Source organism: Sceloporus occidentalis, unplaced genomic scaffold (assembly GCF_023333645.1).
Source record: "Sceloporus occidentalis isolate IW3139 unplaced genomic scaffold, rSceOcc1.0.p SCAF_21, whole genome shotgun sequence".
Classification (NCBI taxonomy): domain Eukaryota; kingdom Metazoa; phylum Chordata; class Lepidosauria; order Squamata; family Phrynosomatidae; genus Sceloporus; species Sceloporus occidentalis.
This window is the reverse complement of record NW_028317001.1, coordinates 6,281,142-6,303,727: the sequence shown is the minus strand read 5'-3', so window position 1 is coordinate 6,303,727 and position 22,586 is coordinate 6,281,142. Positions and strand designations below refer to the sequence as shown.

The 22,586-nt window shown below is 46.1% G+C and overlaps 1 pseudogene across 1 annotated transcript in view; it reads left to right on the top strand.

Moving 5' to 3' along the window:
- Positions 1–11,194: 11,194 nt before the first annotated feature.
- LOC149301491 (uncharacterized) overlaps positions 11,195–22,586 on the top strand; it is a 184,074-nt pseudogene continuing 172,682 nt past the window's right edge. The window contains exons 1-3 of the transcript XR_016272239.1: positions 11,195–11,514; positions 12,323–12,443; positions 15,680–16,458. The product of XR_016272239.1 is annotated as an uncharacterized LOC149301491 (transcript). The remainder of the gene's footprint in view (positions 11,515–12,322; positions 12,444–15,679; positions 16,459–22,586) is intronic.

Genomic DNA, 22,586 nt, shown 5'->3' with positions numbered 1-22,586 from the left:
TGATGGGGGATTAAGGGATGAGGAATTGAAGAGGGCCCTGTTAATGTCCCATAGCTAGATGTGAAATGAGTGGCCATGGAGGGCAGAAGGTGACAATGCCTAGGAAGCTCCTCTGAGTCCCAGCCCTAGGAATGAGTGGCAGGAGTTAGTCCAGGGGGTTGAGGGGGCCTCCTTTCGCAAAGGGGGAGGCAAGGACTGGTGGGACCCTCCCCAGCTAGGGCCCAAAGGGAGGGTCTCTTTCCCCACCTCTCTCTCCCAGCCCCCAAAGCCCAGCCTCCCCACTGGCCCTGAGTCCCCTGCCTCCCCTTCCTTAGAGCCTCACAGGCCCCTCCCTCCCTCCCTCCCTCCCTCCCTCCCTCCCTTCCTTCCCCCCAAAATGGAGGGTCAGAGGCACAAAGGGACACACAGTCCTCTTTTTGGCCCAAGGAACCTGGCCTCCTTCTCGCTCTGGAGCCTCAGAGAGAGAAAGAGGAACCTCTGTTCTGTTGGGGCGTGTGGAAAGACGTGCTTTGTCCACCACGACCACCTGCTGAGTTGAACCACATCGACAGGACGCCAGGGAGAAGGAATCTGTGGAGATGTCTGCAAAGGTATTCTGGTCAAGAAGGACATATTCCTTCACCACTGCAAACGGCCTTGAGCTCCAGGCTTGAGAAATAACTACAGAACAAGCCTTCAGTCTTCACGAGGACTTTAACCTTCGTTTGCAATATTTACAATATATATATATATACACAGTGTATTGGACAACCGTCTCTAATACACACTATTTACACAACCAACAATAATAACACAACCTTTGACGCAGCCACAGTAACACCATCCACAGAGAGGCAGTTGCTCTCACACACCAACTGTCTCACTCTGTCTCTCAGTGACAGTTAGGAAGGACAGTTGACAGTTGCATCAACATTGTGATGATGCACTGTTCGAATGCTGACACATATAACTGCCACTAGAGCTGTATATAACTTGCACAACAGCTCCACCTAGTGGCCACATCCATGTCATTTCCTGACATGTTCAACTGAGGCTTCGGAGAATGTTCCGGAACATAGATTCATAGAGTTGGAAGAGACCACAAGGGCCATCCAGTCCAACCCCTGCCATGCAGGAAATCTCAATCATAGCATTATTCCCCACAGTCACAAGCAGCACAAAATGTCCACCAGAACACAAAATGGCTGACAGAAGCAAAAAAGTCCACCGGGACACAAAATGGCCGCCAGGACACAAAATGGCTCCTTCTGCCTCACTGCTTGGCAGTTGGCAGTTTGAGGCCTTCAGAGAACTCAAAATGCAGGATGAAAGGGTCCCAAAGTCGGAAGGGACCCCAAACAGGATTTCCAAACTTAACAACACCTAAAAATTAACCTGATGCTTCCATTGAAGTAGAAACCTGATCCCTCTCCCTCATTACAATCAACAGTGAAAGATATTAATATTAATATTAAGAATGCCCATTGTCCACAACTCAGCTGAGGTCTTGACCGGTCAGGGAGGCCAGTCCAGCTGAGGGTGGCCTCCATCCGTCCTCCTTTCCTTCTGCATTCCTCCTCTTTTCCCCAGCATCAGCCCCTTTCCCAAGAAGGCTGCATCCGCACTATAGAAGTAAGGCACTTTGACAACGCTCTCAGTGCTAGGGAATCCTGGGATTTTACCTTTGGGACACTTAGCCTTCTCTGCCAGAGAGCTCTTGTGCCACAACGAACTACAAATCCCAGGATCCCATAGGATGGAATCAGGAGAGTTAACACACTTTAGAACTGGATTATTTCTGCAGTGCAGATACAGCCTGAGTCGGTTTCAAATGGGTAGAAGCACCTATGTCTTGTTTTTACCCTCCTAATAATGGTTTTCCTTTAAAAAAATAAGTAGTTTGTTTTAGTCTCTAATCCTTATTTTTGTTGTTCTTGTTTGTTTCTATGTTTGTTTGTTTCATTCTTGGTAATTTGAGTTATTCTGGTCTGTCTCCTTCCTTCTTCCCTGAAAATCTATTAATAAGGAAACTGGGGAGGCTTTTAAAACCTCCCAAAGGAGCCACTTTTGGCCTTTTTTGGGGAACTAGCCTCCTCTTAGAAGCCAAATCCCAAAGTTTGTTAAGAATAAGAATAAGGATTGTATTAAAACTATCCTTCCCATTTCTGATGCCTTTTAAAACCCATGTTCCCCAGAAGGAGCAGAGCTGTGTAATATAAAAACCCTCTCTGAAAAGAGACACAAAAGACACACAAAGAGACACACTTCCTTCCTTTTGGCCCAAGGAACCTGGCCTCCTGCTGACTCTGGAGCCTCAGGAGAGAAAGAGAGGCCTCTGTTCAAATGAGGCTTCAGAGAAGGTTCCGGAACATTATTCCTTACAGTCACAAACAGCACACAAAATGGCCTCTGGAACACAAAATGGCCACCTCTGTCTCAACGCTTGGCAGTTGCAGGCCTTCAGGGAACCCAAAATGGAGGATGAAAGGGGCCCAAAGTCAGAATGGACCCCAAACAGGATTTCCAAACCTTGGCAACACCTGAAATGCCAAACTAAAAGTACATTCCCAGAGTTCCAGAACACTGAGCCACGGCAATTGCAGTGGTGCAAAACAGGAATGCCCAGGGAGGTGGCATTGATGATGATTAAGGGGTGGTGGCAGCCTGATAATATCATCATCACCATCACCATCACCACTTCCATTGCTCCAGTGTGAGAGCCACCATTAAAAGCATTAAAAACCCACTTGGGGATCCAATTCACACTCTCCCTCCTTCAGAGAGAGTGGCCCATGCCTGGAAGGCCTGCTGGGCCTCCTTCCTCCCCTCCATGGGGGCAGTGGCCAAAGCAAAGTAGACCCAAGCCAGGCCCAGCCAGCCCTCAGCACAGCAGTGAATCCTACCGCTTCCAGGCCTTGTCCCTCTGCTGCCACTCCACTCTACTCTACTCTACTCTACTCTACTCTACTCTACTCTACTCCCTCCCTCCCTCCCTCCCTTCCTTCTCTCTCTGTCCCCTTCTCTGCTCCTCGTTCATTCTGCCGCACGCAGACCTAAATAGAGAGGCAGAAGCTCCTCCCCTTCTTCATTCTGGCCAATGGGGGAAGAGGAGCTGGAAGACCCCGCCCCCTGCCCCACCCTCACAGGCTCCTCCTGCAGTTAATATGGAAGCCAGGCAGTGTCGCCAACAAGCCTCGAAGATAATTCCCCAAACGTTTGGCCAAAACTCACCAAATCCCCCCAATATCTCACCAAATACTTATTTCAACTCTCAAAAGTACCATTAAAACCAACCACCAAAATCACACCAAAGGCTCTGAAAAGTACCCATTTTGGTGTGAAAGTCACCAGATTGGCAACACTGAGGGACCCTGGAGCCCCAGCCACACGGACACTGGCCAAAGGCACACATTCCCAAAGCCTAAGACCCATGAGATGGCAACACTATGCAGGGTTTTGTGTATCTTTTCAGAGAGGGTTTTCTTATTACAAAGCTCTGTTCTCTCTGGGGAACATGGGTTTTAAAAGGGATCAGAAATGGGGAGGATAGGTTTAATACAAGCCTTATTCTTCTTGTTCATATACATTGGGCTTTGGATTCTAAGAGGATGATTGCCCCCCAAACAAGGCCAAAAGTGGTTCCTTTGGGAGGTTTTAAAAGTCTCCTCAATTTTCTTATTAAGACATTTTTATGCATGAAGGAAGTTGACAAACTAGACCATCTCATATTACCAAGAATGAATCAAACAACAACAAAAATAAGGATTAGACAGAAAAACAAAGTGCTTATTTTTTGAAAAGTAAAACCATTATTAAAAAGGAAAAACCAGACTTGGGTGCTTCAACCCTTTTACAACCAACTCAGGCTGTATCTGCACGGCAGAAATATTCCAGTTCGAAACTGCGTTAACTCTCCCGGCTTCATCCTGTGGAATCCTGGGATTTGTAGTTTGTTGCAGCACCAGAGATCCAGAGCCACCCCAAGATAAGCCTCTCCGGGGCTCTCCTGGCCCTCCTTTGCTTGCGAATACTGACTGTCTCAGGGAGTCTCTATATTAGAGCATCAGGAAAACCTTTAGGTATTGTTAAGGTTGGGAATTCCTGTTTGGGGTCACTCCCGACTTTAGGGACCTTACAATCTTCATTATGGGTTTCCTGAAGGCCTCAAACTGCCAACTGCCAAGTACTGAGCAGAGGAAGCCATTTTGTGTTCTGGCAGACATTTTGTGTTCCAGCGGCCATTTTGAGACTGGCCCATTGTGACTTTATTCTGATGCTCCTTACTTGAAGCATGTATACTGTCCCATTGTGATCTCAGGCTGATGCTTCTTGCCTGAAGGATTGACTATGGCCCATTGTGACTTCAGGCTGATGCTTTATGGACTGAGACTGGCTAATAGACAGGACTGTTGTGATTCAAGGCTTGTGCTACTTACCTGAAGGATTAAGACTGGAATGAGACTGGCCCATTGTGACTTCAGCCTGAAGCACCTTCCCTGAAGGATTGAGAATGGCCCATTGTGACCTAAGGCTGATGCTCCTTCCCTCTTGCATTGAGTCTGTCCATTTTGATTTCAGGCTGGTGCTCCTTACCTGAAGCATTGAGACTGCCCCATTGGGATCTCAGAATCATAGAATCATAAGTTGGAAGAGACCACTGGGGCCATCCAGTCCAACCCTGCCATGCAGGAACTCTCAATCAAAGCATCCTCAACAGATGACCATCCAGTGTCTGTTTAAAGACCTCTAAGGAAAGAGACTCCATTGCACTCTGAGGAAGGAGTCTGTTCCACCGTCGAACAACAAACTGTCATTTAGATCCTCCTAATGTTGAGGCAGAATCTCTTTTCCTGGATCTTGCATCCATGGTTCAGGGTCCTGGTCTCTGGAGCAGCAGAAACCAAGCTTGCTCACTCCTCAATACGACATCCCTTCAAGTATTTAAAAGGGCTATCATATCATCTCTTAACCTTCTTTTCTCCAGGATAAACATCCCCAGTTCCCTAAGACATTCCTTATAGGACATGGTTTCCAGACCCTTCACTATTTTAGTCGTCCTTCTTTGGACATGCTCCAGTTTCTCAACACCCTTTTTAAATTGTGGGGCCGAGAACGGGACACAATATTCCAGGTGGGGCCTGACCAAGGCAGAATAGAGTGGCACTATTACTTCCCTTGATCTAGACACTATACTTCTATTGATGCAGCCTAAAATAGCATTGGCCTTTTTAGCTACCGCATTGCACTGTTGACTCATGATGAACTTGTGTCTACTTGATTCTTAGATCCCTTTCACACGTATTTTCATTCATCCAGGTGTCCCCATCCTATATCTGTGCATTTCATTTTTCTGCCCTAAATGCAGTACCTTACATTTCTCGGTGTCGAATTTGATTTTGTTAGCTTGGGCCCAGCTTTCTTGTCTGTTCAGGTCATTTTGAATTTTGATCCTGTCCTCTGGGGTATTAGCTACTCTTCCTAATTTGGTGTCATCTGCAAATTTGATAAGTATGCCCCCATTTCTGTCGTCCAAGTCATTGATAAAGATGTTGAATAGAACTGGGCCCAGGACAGAGTTGGACACCCCACTGGTCACTTCTCTCCAGGATGAAAAGGAGCCATTGCTGAGCATCCTTTGGGTTCGGCCAGTCAACCAATGACAAATCCATGTAACAGTTACCTTATCTAGCTTGTTTCATGTTTTTGTTTTATATACTGTTTAATTTGGTCAACTGCTATTAAGGAACATAGCTATGAGATTCTATGATATGAAACCTTTTGATAAATGAACAGGTATTGCAATCCTATATATACATATTATCAGACATAACTCCCGAGAATGTTAGCCTTTTGGATGCCAGAAAGTTCCTCTCTTTCTTCAGAGCAAGAAGCAACACCTCAGCTGCCTTCTAGAAAATAAAGCAAAGAGTCTTCCAAAAGAACTGAAGCCTTGGGCAAGTCACACTCTCTCAGCCTCAGAGGATGGCCATGGAAACCCACTCTGAAGAAACCTGCCTAGAAAACCCCTTCAGAGACTCCCATAAGGTCACCATAAGACCTGGAAACAACTGGAAGGCAGACCCCAAGAACAACATTGGGAAATAGCCTTGCCTTGGGCAAATGTAGTGACTGGGCTCCAGTCAATGGAGGTCTTCTTCAGGCAGAAAAGGGAGGTTTATGCAAATGCAGAGTGACATCACTGCTACGGAAGGCTCTCTTGACCAATCAGAGAGCAAGATGAAGGTTCTTCTGGAAGCTTCCGTGAGAAGGAGATATAAGGCCTGAGAGACCAAGAGACAGTTGGGGGAATTGTGTCGGTTGGAGATCGAGAGAGAGAGTTAAAGAGCGGATCTTGGAAGTTAGTCTCAGAATTGGACGCTTAGGTTTATTTATTTTTTAATAGCTTGTATGAATTGAACATTATATACTTACAAATATTGTACCTGCAAGATTCTTAATATCTTGCATGACTTATATTTCAGTTATATTTTGTTATTTATAGTAAATATCTCCTTGGAGTATCTACTACTCGACACTCCTTTTACATGTGTTTTGGCTCAGTTGATGCTTGAGAAGATCAGTAAAGAAGGAGAAATAAGGTTCCTTATCCAGTCCCAGTGTAGTTTAAGGGAAATCCTCTTATAATTCACTGGATGATGGCAGCGTGATTTCAGGAAGTTAAGGGTCTCCTGGGCTAAGAGCCATAATGTCTAAATGTCTAATTAACGATAGCCTTTTGGCTGAAAAGAGAGGTATAACATTATTATTATTATTATTATTATTATTACTACTACAGGGCCGCAGTTTGTCTGCTTGGACCACCGGAGATCATCACAGTGAGTCAGTTGGAAAAGCCCATCTCACTCCAGAAAATAAAGGTACTTGAGGAGTTTGTGCTCTACATCTTTCTGTAATAATAGCTACAAAACTGATAATAGAATTTGGGACATTTAGTCTTTTAATAACAAATATGGCAGATTTAAATGCTGCTTTAAAACCTCTTTCCATCTGCCAGCTTTGTGCTGGTTTTGGGGGGAAATGAGAAAGTGTTGGGAGGGAGGGACTGCCAACAGAATTAGGAGATGCATTGCAGGCTATGGACAGTTTGCGACCAAGAAAGGTCCAAAACACACGGCAGCAATAGTCCAGTTTGAGAGCGCTTTAACTGCCCTGGACCAGTGCTAGGGAATCCTGGGAACTGGAGTTTATTGTGGCAGCAGAGGTCTCTGACAGAGAAGGCTCAATGTCTCACAAAACTACATTTCGTAGAATTCTCTAGCATTGAGCCAGGGCAGTTAAAGTGGTCTCAGATTGAATTATTGCTGCAGTGTGTTTTGGACTTAGGTGACCCTTGGCAAGTCACACTCTCTCAGCCTCAGAGGATGGCAATGGCAACCCCTCTCTGAAGAAACCTGCCAAGGAAACCCCATGATAAGGTTGCCTTAGGGTTTCCATAAGTTAGAAACGACCTTAACACACAAATAAAGAACAAAAAGTCTGCACTTATTTCTCAGGTTGTACATGGGAACGAGAGGCAATGTGGTGCAGTGGGTTACAAGTCTGGAGGCTTGGGTCCAGTGCCCCACTCCACCATGAAACCAGCTGAGTCCCTTGGGAAAGACGTCACACTCTCTCAGCCTCAGGGAAGGCAATGGTAAACGTCCTCTGAACAACTCTTGCCAAGAAAATCCTGCAAAGGGCTTCCCTTAGGGTCGCCCTGAGTCATAAACAACTTGAAAGCACACAACAAGACAAGTAACACCACTAACACAAGGCAGCTAGGAAGGAAGGAAGGAAGGAAGGAAGGAAGGAAGGAATTTAAGGCTATGTCCCTGCACTCTTCCCCTCAGTCTCTCTCTCTCCCCTGAAGGCTTCAAACTGCCAACTGCCAAGCGCTCAGACAGAGGCAGCCATTTTGTGTTCCGGTGGCCATTTTGTGTTCTGGCAGCCATTTGGTGTTCCGGCGGCCATTTTGTGCTGCTTGAGCCTGTGGGGAATATTGTTCCAGAACCTTCTCTGAGGCCTCAGTTGAACAGAGGCCTCTCTTTCTCTCCTGAGGCTCCAGAGTCAGAAGGAGGCCAGGCTCCTTGGGCCAAAAGGAAGGAAGTGTGTCTCTTTGTGTGTCTTTTGTGTCTCTTTTCTGAGAGGGTTTTCTTATTACACAGCTCTGCTCCTTCTGGGGAACAAGGGTTTTAAAAGGGATCAGAAATGGGGAGGATAGTTTTAATACAAGCCTTATTCTTCTTCTTCACAAACATTGGGCTTTGGCTTCTAAGAGGAGGCTAGTCCCTCAAAAAGGCCAAAAGTGGCTCCTTTGGGAGGTTTTAAAAGTCTCCCCAGTTTCCTTAATAAGAGATTTTCAGGCAAGAAGGAAGGAGACAGACCAGAATAACTCAGATTACCAAGAATTAAACAAGCATACATACAAACAAACAAACAAGAAGAAGAATAAGGATTAGACAGAAAAACAAAATACCTATATTTAAAAAAAGCAAAACCATTTTAAAAGGATAAAAACTCGACTTGGGTGCTTCTATTCTTTTACAACAGACTCAGGCTATATCTACACTGCAGAAATAATCCAGTTCTAAAGTGTGTTAACTCTTCTGGTTCCATCCTATGGAATCCTGGGATTTGTAGTTTGTTGTGGCATGAGAGCTCGCTGGCAGAGAAGGCTAAGTGTCCAAAGGTAAAATCCCAGGATTCCATAGCACTGAGCGGTTAAAGCGGTGTCAATGTGCCTTATTTCTATGGTGTGAATGCCGCTTTCTTGGGAAAGGAGCTGATGATGGGAAAAATAGGAGGAATGCAGAAGAAAAGCATGTTATTTATTTATTTATTTATTTATGATGCACTCATTTCACATCTAGCTAAGGGGACATAACAAGGGCCCTCTCCAATTCCCCATTCCCTTATCCTCCACCACTCTAAGACAGGGGTAGGCAACCTTTTTGAGCCGGGGGCTGGGTTGCTGTCCCTGAGACAACTGGGGGGCCGAAAGGAAGGGGAGCTTCCACCGGGGGCGGGGCTGCATGCTGGGGGCGGAGCTTCCACCCTCCAGGGCGGGACTGTGTGCCAGGGGTGGAGCTTCCACCCTCTGGGGGTGGGGCTGCATGCCAGGGGCGGAGCGTCCACCCTCTGGGGGCAGGGCTTTCTCTGCTCCCTTTCCCAACCTCCCGCTGTCTGAGAGACAGCTAGAAGGGGATTGGGAGAGGGGGTGACAGGCGCGCACCTGCTCCTCCTGCCCTTCCGTGGCCCCCAGCTGCCTCTCAGAGAAGCAGTAAGGGCCCGTGAGGGGCAGGAGCAACAGGCACGCGGCCCCAGCTCCTGTCCTTGGGGCTTTGCCAGGCCTGAGGTGTCCTCCGAAAGACACCTCAGGGCTGCCAAAGCCCCGCGAGGAGGAGGAGGCGTGTGCCTGCCCTCTCCTCCTTCGCCCCTTCTTTCAGCCGAAAGGGCTCCAAGGGGCCCTTTCAGCCAAAGGGGAAGGCCGAAACCACTCTCACTGTTAAAGCAGACCTTTTAGCATTGAAAGCACTGAAAATACACAGAAATCCACTTTGGAAAGTCACACTGTCTCACCTTCAGAAAGAGTGCATGTCCCACAAACTGGCATATCACCATCACTACCACTCTCCTTGTAAAAGCACACCTTTCAGCATTGAAAGCACTGAAAATACACAGAAATGCACTTTGGAAAGTCACACTGTCTCACCTTCAGAAAGACTGCATGTCCCACAAATTGACATATCATCATCACTACCACTCTCCTTGTAAAAGCACACCTTTCAGCATTGAAAGCACTGAAAATACACAGAAATGCACTTTGGAAAGTCACACTGTCTCACCTTCAGAAAGACTGCATGTCCCACAAACTGACATATCACCATCACTATCACTCTCCTTGTAAAAGCACACCTTTCAGCATTGAAAGCACTGAAAATACACAGAAATGCACTTTGGAAAGTCACACTGTCTCACCTTCAGAAAGACTGCATGTCCCACAAACTGACATATCACCATCACTACCACTCTCCTTGTAAAAGCACACCTTTCAGCATTGAAAGCACTGAAAATACATAGAAATGCACTTTGGAAAGTCACACTGTCTCACCTTCAGAAAGACTGCATGTCCCACAAACTGACATATCACCATCACTACCACTCTCCTTGTAAAAGCACACCTTTCAGCATTGAAAGCACTGAAAATACATAGAAATGCATTTTGGAAAGTCACACTGTCTCACCTTCAGAAAGACTGCATGTCTTCATCTTCCTCCTCCCTCCCTCCCTCCCTCCTGCTCCTGCTCCTTCCTTCCTTCCTCCTTCTTCCTCCTCTTATTCATCCTCCCTCCCTCCTCCTCTTGCTCCTTCTCTCCTTCCTTCCTCCTTCTTCCTCCTCTTCTTCATTCTCCCTCCCTCCCTCCTCCTCCTCCTCCTGCTCCTTCCTTCCTTCCTTCCTTCCTTCCTCTTTCTTCCTCCTCTTCTTCATCCTCCCTCCCTCCCTCCTCCTCTTGCTCCTTCCTTCCTTCCTTCCTTCCTTCCTTCCTTCCTTCCTTCCTTCCTCCTTCTTCCTCCTCTTCTTCATCCTCCCTCCCTCCCCCTCTTGCTCCTTCCCTCCTCCCTTCCTCCTTCTTCCTCCTCTTCTTCATTCTCCCTCCCACCCTCCTCCTCTTGCTCCTTCCTTCCTTCCTTCCTTCCTTCCTTCCTTCCTTCCTCCTTCTTCCTCCTCTTCTTCATCCTCCCTCCCTCCCTCCTCCTCTTGCTCCTTCCTTCCTTCCTCCTTCTTCCTCCTCTTCTTCATCCTTCCTCTTCCCTTCCTCCCTCCTCCTCCTCCATTCCTCCTTCTTCCCCAGCGCTTGCCCCCGCCCCCTGGGAGGCCAGAGGCCATCCCAGGGGGCGGGTTAAGGAGCGCTCCGGCGGCCCCAGCGCTTGCCCCCGCCCCCTGGGAGGCCAGAGGCCATCCCAGGGGGCGGGGGGAAGGAGCGCTCCAGCAGCCCTAGCGCTTGCCCCCACCCCCTGGGAGCCCAGAGGCGTGGGGAAAAGGAGCGCTCCGGCGGCGGCAATCGGCGGCAGGGTTGGCCAGGGGCCGGTCCTACAGTGCTCGCGGGCCGCATCCAGCCCGCGGGCCGTAGGTTGCCGACCCATGCTCTAAGAGGACATGGAATACCTGTTCTGTAGGGGAGCTGCTGTTACTCTATGCTAGGTCCAGGGGGCTTTGGTTGGTGCAGAGGGAGGAAGGGGATGTCCACTTCTGCATTGGCCCAAAGGAGACATTTGTCACCTGATTATGTCCCCAGCAGGATGCTGATCTCAGTGACTTTGAGTGCTGCAGGCTTTCTAGCCAAACCAAGCCTTACCCTGGTCTCTTTTCTCAGGAACTTCATCTTGGACCCCTTGTACACGGCTTTGGGTCCTCTCTTGTTGGAACTGACCGAAGTGCAGGATCTCCTTGCCCACATGATGGCCGACACAGAGGCCAAGCAGTTGGAGTTGGGATCCAACAGAAAGAGGCTACCGAGGCACAATAGCTCTTTGGTAAGTTGCCATCCTGACTATTAGTTTCATCTGTGTCTGGGCCGGCTCAAGAAAGCAAGTGGAGAACATACTGTCCCAGTCTGGCAGAGAGAGTCCTGGTTAATCATCTGTCACCTCGTTTTTTCAGGGGCTTTGAAAATTTCCTATTTCACTCTCCTCCTCCCACTTTCATCTTTCTCCTCAGGTCAGTTCAGTTGTTGCAAAATGTGTTCCAAGTTCATCCACTCAAAAGAGGGAAGATGGGAGGAGGGAAGGGGGCATGGTCTTGCCCTTGCCAGGAGTTGAAGGCAAAAGCAAATGTCTGTACCCTTCCTCCCTCGTGTGATTATCATTAACAACTTTGGCCATCTTGACCCCCTTCTGATGTTATTTGTCTTGCTTTCCCAATCTGTAAAATGCTGGGGGATATGGAAGAATATCTCTGGAGCTAAATTGAGGTTGGGCTCAGTGGCCCTCAAGCCCAGAGTAAAAATGAAATTTGCCTTTGAAATTAGGTGAGATATGGCTAAATGCACTACAATTCATTAGTGACTAAATGTACTATACATGTTGGGATAGTCAGAATCTTAATCAATCAATAATATTCCAGAAATGGAGTAAATTATATTGTTTATCATATTATATATTATATGGAAAGGTTTCGAGACAAACTGGATCTCAAAGGCTGTAGTTTTTTTTGGCTAACAGAATTTAAAGTTTATTTCCTAGACTGAATTCTAAAGTGATCAAATAATATTTGCAATGCACCATGTGCTTTTCTCCTCTTTGGCTTGGTCACTCTCCGGATGAGGGCTATTTTCTATTTCAGGTGACCTTTGCGGATGTGGCGATATATTTCACCGAGGAGGAATGGAAACTGTTGACAAAAAAGCAGAAACTTATGTACAGTTCTGTGATGATGGAGAATTATGACAATGTGGCTTCTGTGGGTAAGGAACCTGAATCCATTGCACCTCCTGTGAAGACTAAGGGCCCTTTCATAATTCACTGTCAGAGTGCTATGATTCGACTTTAGAATTATAGAATCAAAGAGTTGAAATAGACCACAAGGGCCATCCAGTTCAATCCTCTGCCATTCACAAATAGACATTCAAAGCACCCCCAAGAGATGGCCATCCAGCCTCTGTTTAAAGACCTCCAAAGAAAGAGACTCCACCAAACTCTGAGGGAGTATATTCCACTGTTGGAGCCCTTACTCTCAGGAAGTTCCTCCTAAAGTTTAAGTGGAATCACTTTTGCCCATGTGGCTTGCATCCATTGTTCCTTGTCCTTTGCTCTCGAATAGCAGAAAGCAAGCCTGCTCCATCCTGAATATGACATCTCTTCAAATATTTGAACAGGGCTGTCATATCCACTCTTAACCTTCCCTTCTCCAAGCTAAACATACCCAGCTCCCTAAGTCATTCCTCAGATAGCATGGTTTCCAGACCATTCACAATTTTGGTTTCCCTCCTCTGGACATGCTCCAGCTTCTCAGCATTTGTTTCAATTGTGGTGCCCAGAACTGGACACAGGATTATTGCAAGTGAGCCCTGACCAAAACAGAATAGAGTGGCGCTATTATTTTCCTTGATCTTGACATCATACTGCTATTGATACAGCCTAGGACACATTGGCCTTTTCAGCTGCTGCATCACACTGTTGTCACATGTTCAATTGTGCTCGACTACCATTCCTAGTTCCCTTTCACACAATTTAAATGTCATGACAACTTCCTGTGGAATCTTGGAATTTCTAGTTGTAGTGAGGGACTATTGTTCTCCACTTTGTAAGGTTTCTAAATATCCAATCCTAAACTGCCAATTCTGGAATTTTGTGGCAAGGAGCCATGGAGATTAATGCTTTTTGCCCCTAAATGGTCCTCAGCCCATCCCTGAGCAAGTTTCCTGGCTTTTGTGGCTCCTCTTCCAGCCTTTTGAGGCTCTGAAGAAGTTTCGTGGGGAAACGGCCTCCCTTGGCCCTGCAATGGATCAGAGAGGGGCCAACAGTGGCAAAATGGCCTCCACTTCCCCAAAGGGATGGTGTGGGATATTGAGGGGCAAAACATTATGCCATATTTTTAGGTGACACAATGTGGGGCTGCCTCTGAGATCCCCTGGGGTCCAATATGACCACCCCACTTCTCAACAGTAGTCCATCCCTGTCTTAAGGTTGTTTTAAGGCTCATCCCTCGTATTTGACCCTCACTAATATCAGAAACCAGATCCCAGACCCCTTGTTCTGCCTTTCCTCATGCATTAGTTGTATATTGATTGCCCTGCCTTTCTCAAGAAATGAATCTCAAAGTGTCCCTTTTATGCATCACACTCTGTGGGTGTGTGTCTGTGATAGAGAGATGAAGGGAATGTGAAAAATCAAAAGGGACGGAAGAGATCCTGAAGGTGAAATGATAAAGCAGTGCAGATGGTTGGAGAGGAGAGGGAGAATAGGAAGGGGATCAAGCCTCTGGGATCCATGAGGGGAAGGCAGGAGCAAAGCCAGGATCGCCTAGCTCTGTGCGGAGAGGAAGGGAGCTCTGGGAAGGGCCAGGAGAAAGGCCTTGAAGAATGGGAGGCAGCCACCAACCTCACACATTTTAAGAACTGGTTTGAGTGAACTTCTTAGAACCAGCTCAAATCCTTGTTTTTAGACATATTTAGGGGTTCCATTTAACAATTATGAGTAATAACTATGAAGGTAGGAAAGGGGGACCCAAAACCTGCTTTTGTCTAATATTTCTTTTCTTACCTGAGCTTCCTTAGCTCCATGGTTGATTCAAGAGGTCCTTTGTTACCCAAAATGCTGGAGTATGAGGAGGATACCCGCAAGTGCTATGCTTTTAGGGGAGTTTGGTACTTAGCTCAATAGAACGAAATAGTTTTACTGGGGCAATAGTGACCTCTGGGACTCAGCCAATCTATAGCAGGTCCTGAATCAAACCCAACTTCAGAGGGATTTGAAATAGGTTTTTGTGTTTTATTTAGGGGGAAAGCAAAACACACAGACACATACATATAAGTGTTCATGCACACACAAAAGAACTAGGTAAGAAAGGCGGGAGTGGTGAATAGATGTAAGTCTTTGATAATGGTGATACGTTACCTATCCAGATCTTTATTCCAATTGCTGAGGATTTGGAATGGGAAGAGTTCAGTAGTTCACGCAACAATTGGGGTTGATGAGTGCATTGAGGTGCTTAGCCATGAAAACAAACAGGGTCTGTCTGTAACTGGACTGACACCGAAGAATAGCAAGTTGGGGCTGATATTTATACGGAAATTGGTGCTTGGGGGCAAAAACTGAGGGTTCGGAGAGGTTTATATCACTTTAGAATATTTCCTGTGTGGGGAAAGAATGGTGTGAAACCGAATTGAATGCAATGGGTGTTTGATGTAAATACCTCAGACAAAAGGGATTAGCACACCCCTCTCATGTCCTTGTTGGCTCTGAATTTTTATTGCGTTCACAAGCCAATCTACACAATCTGAGGGTGATGCTCCCAGATGCAACTCAAAAATAACATAGCAGAGTATGGAACTAGATACCCAGATATATAGATATTGGCAATGCACTGACCTATTTTCACACTAAAAATAAGTCACAAACACAGTTGATTTCATCAAAATCCTTGGAGGTTCTCTATCTTGAGCTGCAAAATAATACAAATATTTGCAAGCTCTCCTCTCCAACTTCCATCAACTTCACGTTTTCTTGTACTCACAACTCCAATCCAATCCACACCAGTCCCCATATGAGCTGTATACTGTATTGGTTGTGAGGCATCTCATGGTGCTACACAGCATGAAGCATCCTCTGCAGTTAGCTTCCATCATGCCTTGGGCTCTGACTCAGGACTCTCTGTCTGTCTCACAGGATATTATGCCACCTGTCATTCAAAGTATTTTTGCACATGGTTAACAGAATATTTTTTCGACAGTCCTTTGACTGTCTCCTTCCACTGATTCCCTCAAGGCAGTCCCCATTCTTTCCTAGTTCCTATGAGTAAGGATACGATCGTTCCATGGATTTAGGGGCATAAGCAGCAGGGTCATGCTTGGGTTACTCACAGCAACTTTAATAATATAATCTCAAATAAGGAGGGGTTAATGAGGGCTAAATCATGGGGTAACACCCTCCTCTCTTAAGTCTGATTTTCAGTCTTATCTGTCACTGTCCTTCTTTACAGAAGAACATTTTAATCATGAGAGAATGCACACAGGAAAGAAGTCACATAAATGCCAGCATTGTGGGAAACGTTTTGCTTACAAGTCAATCCTTGCCATGCATCGGAGGGTCCACACCGGAGAGAAGCCATACAAATGCCAGCATTGTGGGAAATGTTTTTCTTGGAAGTCATACCTAGTGACACATCAGAGAGTCCACACCGGAGAGAAGCCATACAAATGCCAGCATTGTGGGAAATGTTTTTCTCGGAAGTCACATCTAGTGACACATAAGAGAGTCCACACAGGAGAGAAGGCATACAAATGCCAGCATTGTGGGAAATGTTTTTCTCGGAAGTCAGTCCTAGTGATGCATCAGAGAGTCCACACAGGAGAGAAGCCACACAAATGCCAGCATTGTGAGAAATGTTTTTATTCGAAGTCACACCTAGTGACACATCAGAGAGTCCACACAGGACAGAAGCCATACAAATGCCAGCATTGTGGGAAATGTTTTTATTCGAAGTCACACCTAGTGACACATCAGAGAGTCCACACAGGAGAGAAGCCATACAAATGCCAGCATTGTGGGAAAGGTTTTTCTCGGAAGTCAATCCTAGTGACACATCAGAGAGTCCACACAGGAGCAAAGCCATACAAATGCCAGCATTGTGGGAAAGGTTTTTCTTCAAAGTCAGACCTAGTGACACATCAGAGAGTCCACACAGGAGAGAAGCCATACAAATGCCAGCATTGTGGGAAAGGTTTTTCTCAGAAGTCAAACCTAGAAAGACATCAGAGAGTCCACACTGGAGAGAAGCCACACAAATCCCAGAAATGAACTAACATTATATTTGTCAATAACGAATTCAAAAAGCATATTTTCAATCCAGCAGTGCAAATAAAAGGCCCTTTTGATTTTGTTTGTGATATTTGTCTGTCCATATGTCTGTTTATGTTTTAAGATTGTGTTTTGTTAAGTTTAGGTTTTCATTGCTAATAGTATAGATAATTGTTTTGGGTTGTAAATTTGGCTGGGGATTGTGGGTCGTGGTATAGGTTAGGTAGATGGGGGCTGGGATTTGTTGACACTGGCTAGAATAGTTATGGGAATGATAGCTTTTGGAATATTTGGGATGTTGGCTGAAGAAAATTGGGGACAGGTATTGACAGAAACGGCTATTTTGTGGGAATGGCAAAGGGTCCTTGTTACCTGTGGGGCATAGACTGTGGGAATTGGAGGTGGGGGCTAGGTTTGGAAGAGGGTGGGATTTTAGGTTTGGGGATTTTGATGCATTGTTTGGATTGGAGTGGGCAGTTCTGGCTTAAACACCGAATTTCTTTTTGTTCTCAATAAAGATTTTTGCTTTTTCAACACACTGGACTCTTTGATGCACAGAAGTTTGGAATTTGCCCAAAACTGACCCTTTCTTCTCTCCTCAGCTCCATTCCCAGCCATAAGAACAGCAGAGGCAAACACACAAACACATAGGATACAGAGGGACAGCTATATTTCCAAACTAGAGCCTTCCTTTCCTGCCTTTCCCTCCTGAGTCCAGCTCTGCACCTTGGAGTCCATTGCGATTTCCTCAAAGGAAGAAATGAAGGAAGGAAGCGGAGGCTGCTGAACCCACGGCACATACCTTCCTTTTCTGCAAAGGCCCCCAGCGGAACAAGCAGGAGCGTCTAGGCCCTGGCAATCCCTGCGCATGCTGAGGAGGAGCCTTTGTGGGCATCTATGCATGCATAGTCTCAGCCCCTGAAGCCATTGCTGCCCTCACAGTCTGTTCTGAGGGTGGGAAGGAAGTGGGGAGAGCCCTCATTCATTCAGAGGAATGGCTGGGGGGTCTTCTGGGGGACCCTTGGGGGGTATAAGAAGGAAGGAAGCCCCTCCCCCCAAAGAAAGGCAGGGGTCCTGCCAAGCCTCCTTTTCCTATTGCCTTCCCTGCCCCCACCTCAGGGGTTGCCTTGTGTCCCAGGTACTTGGGGGGTTATTATGAGAAAAGAGGGCAGAGAGAGCCTTGGAGAGAGGCATGGCCATGGAGAGGAGGGGGATCCAAGGGTAAAAAGGTCTTTGAGGAGCCCCCTCCCTCCTGGAAAGTGGGACAGAGGAGAGACCCTCCCTTCTGATACCTCATTTGGGGAAGGGTTTCGTGCCAAATAGAAAGGATCACACAGGATAGGGTTCAATAGCATTGGAAGCAACATTTTTCGGGGGAGGGGGTTCTCTGGAGTCCTGGGGGAGGGGGCTCTGGGGAGGGAGAGAAGAGCCAAAATCTAGGCCAAAGCCAAGAGGAGGAAGACGGAGGGACCTCAAAACTCTGGCAATTGCCTGGCAACCTGGGAACTAGACTTAGAGGCCCACAGGATCCGGATTGGGCACTTCCCTCAAATACTTACCTTTTCCTTCACAACAACCCTGCAGAGGAGGACCAACAGAGAGACCTGCATCCCCAGAAACATCCCCACCCCCCCCACCCCCGGTTCTTGGAGCATAGTGAAAGGGCATTAGAGCCCCTTGAAGAGATGTTATTATTATTATTATTATTATTATTATTTATATTCCACCTTTTCTCAAAGGAATCAAAGCGGATTACAGTAATATAATAACATACAATTTCAGAAATACAATTAAAATTCCAACCCCCCCCCCCCCCCCCGCAACCCTCCTCCCAATTATAAGAACATTAATCAACAATTAAAAAGCTAATAAACAGCAAGAAAATGTAAAAGATCTAAAACACAATACAGTAAAAAAGTTTTTTCGGGCAAGAAATGGGTCATTTTCTGAAGGTGAGAGGGGAGGGGAGGAACGATACATCAGTAACAATTTCCATAACAGTAACAATGGCAAGGGTAAGGGTCAGGGGGAGGGAGAGGCATTCAATAGATCTAATCTAGTCTGAAAAGGCCTGCCAGAAGAGATCCTTCCTAAAGGCTTCCAAGGTGGAAATATGACGGATCTCATCCGGAGGTCGTTCCAGAGCCAGGAGGCGGCTGAAGAGAAGGACCTCTGGGTCACTGCTGAAAGTCTGGTCTTCTTGAGCTGCAGCAGCTTCTTCCCAGAGGACCTGAGTCTCCGGATGGATTGTATGGGAGGAAGCTCTCCCTCAAGTAGTCAGGACCCAAGCCATGGAGAGCTTTACAGGTTAAAACCAATACCTTGTATCTTGCCCAGAAACTAATGGGCAGCTAGTGGAGGGATTTAAGAACCGGTGTAATGTAGGCAGTTCTAGAAATGCCCATAACTAACCTGGCTGCCATATTCTGTACCAATTGAAGTCTCTGAACTTGGCACAAGGGTAGCCCCATGTAGAGTGTGTTACAGAATTTGAGCCGAGAGGTGACCAGCGCATGTACTACAGTTTCAAGGTCTCCCTGCTCCAGGAAGCGGCGCAGTTGGCATATCAGCCGAAGCTGATAACAAGTGCTCCTGACTGTCGCATCCACTGAGCCGTCAGATGAAGTGATGAATCCAGGAGCACTCCCAAACTGAGGACAGAGTCTTTCAGGGGAAGTGTGACCCCATCCAGAACTGGCCGACATAACTCCATTCCCGGATTAGAGTTCCCTATTACAAGTAACTTCGTTTTACCTGGATTCAATTTGACTACGTTGGGACAGCAGGGTGAATGGAAGGGGAGAGAGATATTTGTCAGGCTCCTAATTGCAGCCCCTCTTGCAACACAAAAGGCAGTACTTTGAAAAAGGAACAGCTTGTATTGAAGAAGATACATGCAATAGAAGTGACTTTTTTTGTCAGTAATGAAAGTATACACATATCACTTTTATAACCATATCAATTAACCCTACCCCATTAACCAATAAAGCTAATTAATTGGATAGCCTGTTCCCGCGCAGTGTTCTCCCATCCAGGATTCATGATTAACTATATATATATATATATATATATATACACCCCATCAATCCCAATCTAGTATGATACCGTATAAAAATATAATAAGCATAAACCCATGACAACATAATACAATATAAAAATACCAATAACTCTCTAGGTTCCCTCTCCTTTTACAGAGACCAGTCTTTTAAACCCAAGCCTCTGTTAGAAGGATGATTCCCACACATTCCAATCCTAGCAAACAATCACATTCTTTAGCCATGATCTCCCTACCTCTTCCTAGCATTTTCTATTAAAGCACATATTAAAACATATTATTTTAACCCACAATAAACCAAATCTATTTTAACTCTGATTTAAACCTAAACCTATAACCCTTATGGCATGAATCCCAGATGAATAAATGAATAAATGCATGAATCAAGGGGTTCATGACATATTGTGACTTCAGGCTGGTGCTCCTTCCCAGAATAAGACTGGCCCATTGCAACCTCAGGCTGATGCTCCTTGCCTGCAGCAATGAGATGGGACCATTGTGAATTTAGGCTAATGCTGCTTACCTGAAGGTTTGAGACGTGACCATTTCAACCTGAGGCTGATGCTTCTTGCCTGAAACATTGAGATTGGCCCATTGTGACTTCAGTCTGATTCTCTTTGGATGAAGGATTGAGACGGTACTATTGTGACTTCAGACTGGTGCTGTATACCTGAAGGATTGAGACTGGCCCATTGCGTGTCAGAAACAGTGTATAAGGGTTCTGTCATAAAGAGTAAAAACATTAGGCTTTATTATTAGAGTTAAAGTAGGAGTTATAGTTGTAGTTCATAGTAGGTAGTGTAGAGAGATGGGTTATAGAATAGCATGTAGAGGGAAATGTTAAAAAGACAGATGGAGTGGCTTTTAGATGAAGGAGGGCATTTGGAGAGGGGCTGGGGTTGCAACTGGAGACTGGTTATCAAGGAGGAGCGAAGCTGGCTTGGGAACACCGCTCTTCAAGGCGAGGCTGTCTGGGAGAAGGGAAGGGAAGTATAGACAACCTTGGTATCTATGCAACCTCCGCTTGTGTTGCTTTAGCTTGGGAATTGGGGGCTGGCTTAGGGAGGGGTTGAGCAAATTTCTTTGGATTTCAGACTTTGCAAAAAGGTGTTTATGGATGTTTCTGCCTGGATTCATCAATAAAGCTTCTTGTTTCAAATTAGTTTGATTTTTGGAGCACAGGACTGACTCTGGATCTCACATTGCAACTTCAGGCTGATGCCCCTTGCATGAGAGATTGAGACTGTCCCATTGTGACCTCAGTCTGATGCTCCTTGCCTGAAGCATTGAGACAGGACTATTGTGATCTCACCCTGAGGTTCCTTGCCTGAAAGACTGAGATGGGACTATTATGACTTAAGGCTGGTGCTCCTTACCTGGACGATTGATACTGGTCCATTATGACCTCAGGCTAACACTCATTGCCTGAGAGATTGAGACTAGCGCTGTGTGACTTCAGGCTGATGTTCCTTTCCTGAAAGACTGGGAATGGCTCATTGTGACCTAAGGCTGATTCTTGTTGCCTGAGAGATTGAGATGGGCTCATTGTGTCTTAAGACTGGTCCTCCTTACCTGAACGAATGAGACTGGCCCATTGCGATCTCAGACTGATGCTCCTTATCTGCAGGACTGACACTAACTCATTGTGACTTCTGGCTGATCTTCCTTCCCTGAAGGATTAAGATGGGCTTATAGACTACAGGCAGGTGTTCCTTACCTGAAGGATTGAGCCTGGCCCATAGCGACCTCAGGATTATGATCCTTGCCTGAAGGATTGAGTCTCCCTCAAGGCAGATGTTCCTTACCTGAAGCATTGAGACTGTCCCATTGTGATCTCAGCCTGAGGCGCCTTTCCTGAAAGATTTTGACGGGACTGTTATGAGTTCAGACACATGTTCCTTGCCTGAAGGATTGAGACTGGCCCATTGTGATCCTTACCTGAAGCATTGAGATTGTCACATTGTGATCTCAAAGTCATCCACTCCAAACCCCTTCTGCCATGCAGGAACTCTCAATCAAAGCATACCTGACATATGACCATCCAGACTCTGTTTAAAGGCCTCCAAAGAAGGAGACTCCATCATTCTCCGTTGAGGGAGTGTGTTCCACTGTCAAACAGCCCTTTCTGTCAGGAAGTCCCTCCTAATGTTGAGCTGCAATCTCTTTTCCTGGAGCTTGCATCCATTGCTCCAGGTCCTGTTCTCTGGAGCAGCAGGAAACAAGCTAGCTGCCTTCTCAATATGACATTCCTATTTAAACAGGGCTATTATATCTCCTCTTAACCTTCTCTTTTCCAGGCTAAACATCCCTAGTTTCCTAAGTAGTTCCTCATAGGGCATGGTTTCCAAATCCTGCACCATTTTAGTCGCCTTCCTTTGGACCCGCTCCAGTTTCTCAATGTCCTTTTTAAATTGTGGTGCCCAGAACTGGACACAATATTCCAGGTGAGGCCTGACCAAAGCAGAATAGAGTAGCACTATTACTTCCCTTGATCTAGACACTATACTTCTATTGATGCAGCCTAACATCGCATTCGCCTTTTTAGCTGCCGCATCACACTGTTGACTCTTGTTCAACTTGTTGTCTACTTGGACTCCTAGATCCCTTTCACACGTAGTTTCATTCACTGGTTTGTCCCAGATCTAGTAATTCAGACAAAGCAAATCTTTTAGGAAAACTGAAGGGGAAAAACAAGATCAATTATCCTAGGCTTAGTTGCTTTTTTGGCACACACTCACACACACGCACACACACAACATACTCAGCTGCATGCAATTGCAGGGTTTGTCCACTTTCTGTGTATGTTGATTTTGGATTAATGCTCAACGTGTCTGAAAACATTCCCGCTTTTGTGGTTTTAAATCCCTTTTCTGCACAGGATTTGGCCGGTTCCCTCCCATGTGATAAATTCCTAGGAACTGGAAGAGCAACTATGAACTAACTATACAAAATCTGCCCCAAAGTCATGTCCGGTGGTCACCATTTCCTTTGGCTAAAAACAAGTGATGGAGAAAAGCTTTGGACCATAGACCTT